The following is a 10,381-nucleotide window of genomic DNA, read 5'->3' on the forward strand; positions in this document are numbered from 1 at the left end:
CAAAATGTCAATCGGTGTTTTTAAGGAAAACTGGCCCCTATTTAGGCGTTACAGACGTGGATAAATCCCGGAAAACTCCACGTAGCCAGCCCGTCTCAGCAAGGTGCGAACCCACGAACGAACTCCCCGTGTTCAAGGTACGAAGACCACTTAGCCACTGGTGGGTTTTTACCGAAACAGACTTTGACTCGAAGAATCTTCCGATGAAGTGCTACCCATTATTTTTTTGGAGGGGATTCTCCTTCTAATCATTAAGGTTCGTATATCTTCACTTTTCTGCCACCAACTACAACAAACGAAGGTATTATTAAACAAAGTTTACATGTTTGTTACTGTAATGATAGATACTATGTTTTCCTACATTTTCATCAAAGAAAATTACTGTATATTTCAAATAAAATGACAAAAATTTCAGAGACTGGAACGAATTAATTGCATTTGCATTAACTTCTATGGGAAAAATTGCTTCGGTTAATGAACAATTCAGTTAACGAACGGAGTCACGGAACGGATTAAGTTTGTTAACCGGGGTTCCACTGTATTGTTAGGTTATTATTTTATAAGACATACAACAACAATTTTATCTAGTATTTTTGATTTCAAAATTATAAATTTTAAGAACATTTGTCTAGAAGAAATGAATAGAATAAATAAAAATATAACATACCAAACTATTAAATAATATTTATTATAATAAAATGTTAATTTTAAATGTACAGAATTGTATTTATTCTTCTTAATGTTGATTGTTCCTGATAATGTAATTCTTTTAAAAATAGATCAAAACAACAGAACTTGAAAAAGATAAAGTTGAGATTTTTAAATGAATAATATATGATTTTATTTAAGATCATTTAAATGATCTTATATATAAACAAAAAATAATAATGTAAAGAATAATAAAATGTAGTAATTAGAAACTCTAGAAGAGCTATTCTAAGATGTTTTCAGATGGATGCAGATTATATATCAAATGTAAATTAAAGCTGAGAGGACATTTTTTTTCAGCTTTATTTTATTAATAATTTATGCTTTTACATAATAAAATGAAAATTTTATTATGTAAAAGCATTAAATGTACATTCTTAATATCAAACAGCAACATTTTTTTAGTTCAGATCACATTATCATCATTGTTTATGCAAAAAGCATTTACAAAATTTGAAATATATTTATTCTTCTTTAATTACATGAATCAAAGACTCTGAGATAATTTTTTTTTGTTTTAAAACAATGTACAGTGGTATCTTGTACTTTGAATGATTCTAACTGCAAATATTCCAGAATTCAATTGCTAACTTTGAGCAAAATTTATCTGGAGTTAGAATGATTCAAACTACATTCAAACTGTTTACACAGTGAAAAAATGTGCTTGTTGTGTAAATCATATTTGTTGTGCACCCAACTCATCTCTCGTTTGCATTGTGAAAGCATCTCTTCTGTTATGCTGTTGTGCTTCTGTGTTTTTTTTTTTCCTTTATTTTTGATGCATTTGATTATATGTATAACCTTAACTATTAACCATACTATCGAAGAAGTGTGTGGAAGCAACAAAGCCTCAATTCAATTGTGATATAACAAAGTTATGCAGTATCCCTAGTTATATTAAATGAGTTTAACAACAAAGCTCCTCAAAAATTATGTAGGGATTTCTTAGTGTTGCAAATTATGTTAATTCTAAAAGTAAAAGGTTTTTAGACACTAAAATATTAAAATATGCTAAATCTGATATCTACAGTATACTGACTGTAGGTAACTTCATGATAATGTCTGTTTTTAATAAGAGTACTAGAGTATAATAGACACAAAAAACCAAAACTTCAGCGAAAAAAAAAAAATTAATGAGAAACTAATGTTTTTGTCAGCTTCTAGCCATCATCAGGTTATCTGTTCAATTTATCAGTAATATGGATGTTTGATTTTTTGTGTCTGTTATACTTTAGTTTTATTCCATATTAGTTCTATATAATAGAGCAAGGGTGCCCAGACTTTTTGCTATAAGAGCCCTAGTTACATACTTGAAAATATAAGGAGCTGCATCTAAGGTTCTTGGTATAAAAATAAAAATTTCAGAATCATTTTGGCAATTAAAGTAAGCTGTTACATTAACTTAAAAAAAATAATAAGTAAAAACAGCTTACTGTAATTACTCTTTGCTGGTTGAAGGTTTATGAATTTGTAATGTTGAAATTAATTTTAGATAATCAGGTTGATAATTCAAAATTGAACTTATTAATTCTTTTAGACATTGGTGGTTAACTGTGAACAGAACTTTGATTTAATTGATTCATCATTGAGTACAATGATTCAACAGTGATTCAGCACTAACTCTGAATTTTTAAAAAACATCAGTTGACTGTGGCTCTGGTGTATTTACAAGATACAGAAATTTTTAAAAATAACAAATATTTTTTATTTATTAGTTGAGCCACAATTAANACTTTTGATTTAATTGATTCATCATTGAGTACAATGATTCAACAGTGATTCAGCACTAACTCTGAATTTTTAAAAAACATCAGTTGACTGTGGCTCTGGTGTATTTACAAGATACAGAAATTTTTAAAAATAACAAATATTTTTTATTTATTAGTTGAGCCACAATTAAGCTCTTGAAGAACTGCAAATGGCTTGTTTGGGCATTGTTGTAATAGAGTACTACATTTTGATTCCAAAAATAAGCATTAAATTAAAATTTAATTTACTGCATTATTATTGTTTTAGAAAAAGGAAGACTAAAGTAAAGGTATTCCTTGATTAAAGCACTTAATTAATCCCTCGATATTACTGCATATATCAAAATTGCATTAATCAAATACAGAGGTATCTTGGTATTTGACCAAACAATCACCACCTGGTAAAACGAATTTTCGGTTAATAACAAATATTTTTATATTAATAAATGAAAATAGCAAATTCACTAACATCTTATTAAAAAAAAAAAAACATATCTATGTTAAGTAACAACAGCTGTTAAAACTGCATTAATTAACACTTTTGTTGCATATAAAAAGGGGTTGCTGCAATTAATTTTGAATGTTAATCAAATCCTGCATTAAGCAAAACCACATTAAGCAAGGGTTACCTGTATTTTATGAGTACAGTAAAACAGGTATTACTAAACAGATTTATTGGAAAGGATATCATCCAATCAGAAGTTTCATGATATTCAGAAGTTTCAACTAATATGAACTGCACAGGGAACTATATTTCTTTTCATTATTGAGGGATTCATCATTATATCAATAATCACCACATCAAGATTTGAATGTACAAAGCAGTGGTTCTTAAACTTTTTTAAACTGCAGCCTCCTGTGTACAGTTTACCTTGTGACCTCTGTTCCATTGATTAAATTTGTTTAAATTTTCCTCTATGTGGTGTTTTTTTTTTATTTCCACTACATCAGGGGTCACCAAACTATAGCCTGCAGGCCGTAGTTTGGTGACCCCTGCCACACTGTGTCACAAATGAGCTAAAATATAATTATTTATATGGAAATATCATAGATTGTAGATAAACTTACTACGTAGAAAAAATTAAAATAAGTGTAAGTAAAAATGCCAAAATTAGTCCAATCTAATTTTTGCATCTGACAGTAATATAATTTTTAGGAAAATCAGTGAAATAAAAAATTCAGCAACTTTGGATATCAAAATGCTTTTTGTGTAAGTACCTTCAATGAAGTTTCTAAGAAAAGCAATCATGAGCTTGCTGCAGCGATCGTGTTCATGTATTGGTACATAAATACATTGGTTGTCTTTATTTTTTGTATATTCAGTGTACTGTATTAAACAAAATGGTTATGTAGCCCACACTCATCATTCTATGTTATCTGGCCTGCTGTGAAAAAAATTTGGTGACCCCTGCACTACCTCATTTTTTATTTTAAATTTTTTCCATATCATGTAATATTATAATTAGTGATGTGCCGGATCGTTAAAAATGTATATCCGTGGGTATGGATACAGATACGGATCATTAGTGTCTAGATCCGTGGATACGGATACGAATCTCAACTTTCATACTCAGTCGGTGCTGGTGCATGTGACCTTGGACCGATAGTTGATACTTTGCGTTAGTAACGTGACATGTTTTGACTTGCACTGCGTGTGTTTTTGTTTATAGTTTAGTGTGACACGGGATAGCATAGATTACGTTTGTATTTTTGGAGAGTGTTGAGTTAAATTAAAATAAAAACAATGTCGACAAAAAAGTTTAGTAGTGTAATATGGAAATATTTATGATAGTAAATGAATTTTGCATGATAAAATTTTTGCAATGTGAATGTGCCAAATATGTGATTTTAAAAAATAAAAAGTGATTTGAATTGAAGTTATTAGTATTTGATAGCTACCTATCTTTAAAATTTCATATAAGTAATGAAATTCATTAAAATAAAAGATCCATTAAAGATCCGCTAATACAGATATTTTTTTTCCCTTGGATATCCGCGGATACGGATACCCGACACATCACTAATTATAATCACATTATGCCCAAAACAATTTTATTTCATAAAAATTTTGCATTTCATTCCAGCCCAAGGCCATCCAACAACTCCCACTTTAACCATAGAACACAAAGCATTGTCATTTTTTACAATGCAAGATTGTCAATTCTGATTTTTCTCCTTGTTGTTTTGCACTATCTTGCTGTCATTTTTAGTACCTTCCTATACTGTTGCCTGGATCATCATAGCATATGCAGATTTTTGAAATTGTTTTCATTTGTGGAATCATTGAAAACTGTTATTGTCAATTATATGAAGCTTTGTGACTATATGTAGTGCCTAGAATAAGGAAAGTCATGATTTTATTTTGCATGTATGTGAATTTTGTCTTTCCATGGCATTATTTATATAGATTCTTTTTTTCATTCTTTAGTTCATAGAGCAAGCAATCTTGATTTGGAGAACAAACTCTTGAAGTTTTTTATACAAAAGAAGAGAAAGAATATGAGAATGATGCAAGTACAAATGAGAAAGTAGTTGATGTTAAAGTTGAGGTTGCGATGACAGACACAAAGATGAACTTGTTCAACATATTCACAGTGCCATAATAGTGTGTCCATAGTACACCAGCAGCAGTCTAAAACTTAAGTGCAGGAGACTGGACATCTCATGTTCCAAAGAGTTCAGAAGATGAAAGCAGTTTAATTGAAAACCGTCTGTCTGCTCTAGAAAATCCAAATACACTTAGTCTTCCAAAAATGACTATAAGAAGAAAAAATCAATGCTGATCTGTGCTACCTCAGCAATGTAGTTGATCATCACATCTCATTCTAAGCAGAAATACAGTAGACTCCCCTATAACATGGGTTCATATAAGACGGATTTGTATAACACGGCAAAAAATTGCGACGTGTTCGTATAACATGGTAAAACATCATCGCCAACTCGTGTCACGACAGGATTAGTCAAATCTGGACCAATAGTGGATATTGCACAAACCGTTGAGTTTAAATGAGCATTGGACCTACTAAAAAAACATTTATTATTCAATGGCCATAGAAATTATATTTTTATTAATGACGTCTCCAAAGTTCAGCGAATTTTTCGCAGAAAAATAACTTATCGGAAAACACGCGCCCACCATTTGATGAACCACTCTGCGATGAAAACAAGCTTAAGCAATGGCATCGTTGAACAGTCCACACTCGGTAATAATCCTACAATTTTTTGTTTATAGCATAGTTTATATGGATTATTCCCAAAAAATTATGTGTGTTTTGGAAATGTTGAGTCAAATTAGTCTAGAATCGAATAATTTTATGGAAGAAAATCTTTCAAACAACCGTAGTCCCTAAACTGCACACATGCTGGGCTGTGATTGGCTCGTGTATTTAAGTGACTCGTACAACACGGAATTCATATAACACACAATGTATCTACCGTGTTATAGGGGGTCTACTGTATTATTCATTTTATTCAGTTGTCTGTTAGACATGCAAAGAAAATGAAAAGAATGATTTCCTCATCCATCTAAGTGAAGAGCTAACCAAATCATAGATCGGTTCAAGCTCTGAATGAGATATTTGGAACCTTATCAGAGCTACAGAGCATATCTATAGGAGGAAAAAAAATCAAAGAAACCATACCTTTACAAGCAACCCTTCACAAAATACAGCTCCCAAAATCAAGCCACGCAAGATTGCAAGTTCTGTTGCACTGCTAAGACAATTGCATTTAACTATTTAGCCCATGTGACTATGCCAGCTTTGAATAACACACTTGACAGTTCATGGAGTACTTGATGTTATATAGTTTTGGTGCAAGCGATAGTGAGCACCAAAGTGCACAACTACATGTGGAGTGTCAGTCAAGGAAGCAATAGTGAGCCTTGACAACATGGAGCATGGAGAATAGGCAGTATACAAGTTAAAAACTGACCTTTGGAAGTAAATATCTCGTGAAGGGTTGCATGTACAGGTTTGGTTCCTTTGACTTTTCTGCTTATACAAGAGGGAGTCTACAATTTGCAGGGGGTTGAAAAACCTCTCACTTGGAGCTTGAACCTTACCACAAAGAGACTAGAATGACATATCTTGTAGACACAATTGCACCTTTTCATAGAAAATGTTTTACAAAAAGAATTCTACCATTTTCAGAGTAAATCCTACTCTGGAAACAAAAGAATAATTTGCCACATCTGACTTTGGAAAAAAAAATTAAATAATAACTATTACATATTGCAAATCAATGTGTTAATTGCTACAAATAAATTTTATAATAATAATAATAATAATAATAATTCAATGTCTGAACTTGCATCAAAATTAGTATATTTCATCAGATATTTGATACATTACCATCAGTCAGTATTCTAGCATAAAATTGATTAATAAGATAAAGTCATAGAAATTATGAAGCTTTGTGTTCCTATACAAATGATTTATGCTTTACAATCTAGGGCTAAGAATCTCTGGCGTACACAAAGGATTGTAATTATCAATTCTCTTAGCAAATATCATACAGAAAGAAATAACAAAGACCCAAAGAACAAAACAATAATGAAACGTAAAATCAAAAAGTCACGATTCACGTGATTTTAATAAAATTGTATATTTAGTGCATAAATATGCTATTCTTTCATAAATAATTAATATCACAAAACAAATAATCATTTCACTTCAAGAGTATATGAAACTCTTTCATACTCAAATTAATTCAAACAAATATAAAAACAAACAAAACGAATAATAATCTATCTAATAAACTCCCATCAACCTTTAAATGACCAGTAAAATATTTAAAAGTACTACAAACATTTTCAACTGTTATTTCCAGTCTTCTTCAGGTTAAAAGTTCTGAGATTTGAATAGCAACTGTGTCTGAAGATTTAAACTATTATTTTCAGAACCCTAACCAAAAGTGTGTTCACACACAATACAAAATTCGACGAAACATTGGTAGAATTACAACGCATTCAGTACATAGCCTCACGACATGGATATGGACGAGGATTAATTCATAAACTTGCATGTGCCTATTTGTCACAATTATATAATATTGTATTAACAACAACAACTCAAGCATTAGCAACTCGAACAGTCCACAATCTTGGACTGTGGTTCATTATAACCACTACCTAGACCCTATTTATAGAGAAATTGAGGCAATTACAAACCAAAAAAGTTGCATATAAGAGGCATAGTACTATTTATGACTTCCTCTGCAACTGTAAAGATCGCATAGACATAAGATTGGCTCCTGGTGTATACTCGGTTCCATTAAGGGAACATAGATTTCAAAGGAACCTTGTATATATTGGCTCTACGATACGTTCTCTAGATAAGTGTCTACTTGAACGTAGGTGTCATTGAACATAATAGAGGCACCACTGCCTTATCTACTTATGCTTTGACCCCGGGCATAAGAGCAGACCTGTATAATGAGCAAATAATTAATCTATCACGTCGAAGAGAACATATATGTTTGCTAGAAACTCTCAAAATATACAAAGCTGGGTTACACAATAACTGCATCAACTCCAAGGATGTAATTATTATTTCTAATACTTGGAAGCTCTATTATGAATGCGAAGACCCCATTTAATCCGGATCTCCACTGTTTTTTATACGTGTGTGTAAAAAAACATATTGATATATTCTTTCGGTTGTATATGCTATACTTAGTACGCACGCACAGTATGAATCTCTATACGCAACTGTTCATACATTCTAAAAATAGTTTAAATCTTCAAGCACAAGTGCTATTCAAATCTCAGAACTTTTAACCTGAAGACCAGAAATAATGGTCAAAAACATTTGTAGTACTTTTAAATATTTTACTGGTCATTTAAAGGTTGATGGGAGTTTATTGTATATTATACCAATACTTATTAACGAGTATTGTTAACCTGTATATAATCCATCTAATTTTAGTCTTGCATTACACCAAACGAGTAAATGTTTGGCTATATTTAATTTTACTCCAAATCATTTTTAAAAAACATTTTGTTTTAGAATTATGTAAATTTGCACCAATAACAATTCAATCAATATCTACAGAAGACATAGATACTATTATCTTTCAATAGTTTTGATAACTGAAGTGAAATACTTATGGCTTTTTTTACTTCACTAATAGCAAGCTGCTGTTATATATATATATATATATTTATATATTTTGATTAATATTTGATTTTGAACTCTAAAAGAACAAAGCTTAAATTGCTTTTTAGAAATTATCAAAAATTATTACCAAAGATCTACATATGATAAAGTAAACAATTTTTAATAGCATAATTGTGTGAATTTATTCTGAAAAGAAATTTCTGGAAATTTTTTTCAAAACTTTATATTTTCATTAAAAAGAAGTAAATTTCAAAAACTGGAAAGTAATATTATGCATTATTTATAAAACACTTCAATATTTCAAATATTGAATTCATAAGTTCTTAGAAGAGAAATCTGAATTAATCAATAAATTTAAAAATTTCTTAATCAAACATTTAAAACTAGTTAATTTTTATTAAATTAGTTTCACAGTATGTTCAAAAAATTAAAGTTATACACAAATTAAAAAGCAAATACTTTCAAGACAGATTAACATATATCTTACTTACGTTTTCAAAAACTATGTTGGAAACAAAAATATTTACAAATTAAGTTTCATAGAAATTATTCATTCAATTCAGTTATGTTCTTTTACTGTTGCTATGGCAACTAATCATTACTAGTAAGTGAAACAGAAATAAGTGAATTTTATATATACACACACACACACATTTTGAGTTATTGATTAAATATAACTGCAAAAATATACTTTTTGATTTTTGTGTAAGTCATAAAATGTTCTTGCATCTTACTTTTGTTAGTATCCAATTCTCTTGGTTCTATACAATTATAACTTTAATGGTATTTTCCTTCTGGATGATACAGGTATACTATCTAAGAGCCCACATTGTAGTCTTTCACTGAGATCTACCATCTAACAAATTTCAACATGATTTAATTTTCATTTGAGTATTTTAAATACTAATATTACCTCGGTGCTCACAAGGCAGAAAGAGTTAATATTTGAACAGTACTTCATTGCTTTTCTAGTTTTAAAAAAACAAAGATAATTACGACTAAATAGTGCATAATATCTTTAATTCTCACATTCTACAGTAGTAGTATTCAATGTTTTTTGCATACCCCCAGATATAATTTAACACTATCTCAAGATTATTAAGGATGCACGTTTTCAATTTACTTGTACATAAATTCTTGGATAAATGGTAAGGATACATAATTTAGGATAAAATTCTAAGATAATCTTTAAATGTATTGAATTTTAATGTAATATTTTTTAATAATTAAAGTTTTAATTTTACAAATATATATTACTTCCTATCGTATAAATAAAACTATTAAATAAAGATATCCAAATGTTATAATTCAGGTCTAAGTAAAAGTTAGCTTTTGACAACTTTGCTAAGACATCAAATATTTTATCAAGTATGAATTAAAAANATATATATTTATTTTATTTTATTTATTTTAAATTCAATACCTTATTTCAATATATATATGTAGTATATAATATGTAGTATATATACAGTATATATATTTATTTTAAAATCAATACCTTATTTTTTTATTTTTTAAACATTTTTCCTCAAATTTATACCTTCTTAACGTAATACATACATTTATATTTATAAATTCTGCCGTGAAATTACTATCGGTGAATACAAACATACGAAACGTAACAGAAAAACGAATTCGTAATAGCGTGATTTATCTCTAGGCTTAAACACTATTCTTACCAAACAGTTGAGAAAGTGATGTCATAAGCGTGTAATAATTGTTCTTGGTCGATGGAAATGGACATTTACCTTCGATTAATGCCAATTTCAAAAAGAATAGCTAATGTTTAATATGTTAAACTTTTAT

General features: G+C 29.5%; 1 protein-coding gene across 2 annotated transcripts in view; it reads right to left on the reverse strand.

Moving 5' to 3' along the window:
* Positions 1-10,381, reverse strand: part of LOC111615587 (probable E3 ubiquitin-protein ligase HERC4) — a 25,868-nt gene extending 15,487 nt beyond the window's left edge. Inside the window, exon 1 of one of the 2 annotated variants that reach the window (XM_023356992.1) lies at positions 10,255-10,381. The gene's annotated coding sequence lies outside the window, so the exon portion shown is untranslated. The remainder of the gene's footprint in view (positions 1-10,254) is intronic. The other variant, XM_023356993.1, reaches the window with a different exon arrangement.

The sequence above is a fragment of the Centruroides sculpturatus genome, unplaced genomic scaffold (genome assembly GCF_000671375.1).
Source record: "Centruroides sculpturatus isolate CEXI.00-Female unplaced genomic scaffold, Cexi_2.0 scaffold19, whole genome shotgun sequence".
Taxonomy (NCBI): domain Eukaryota; kingdom Metazoa; phylum Arthropoda; class Arachnida; order Scorpiones; family Buthidae; genus Centruroides; species Centruroides sculpturatus.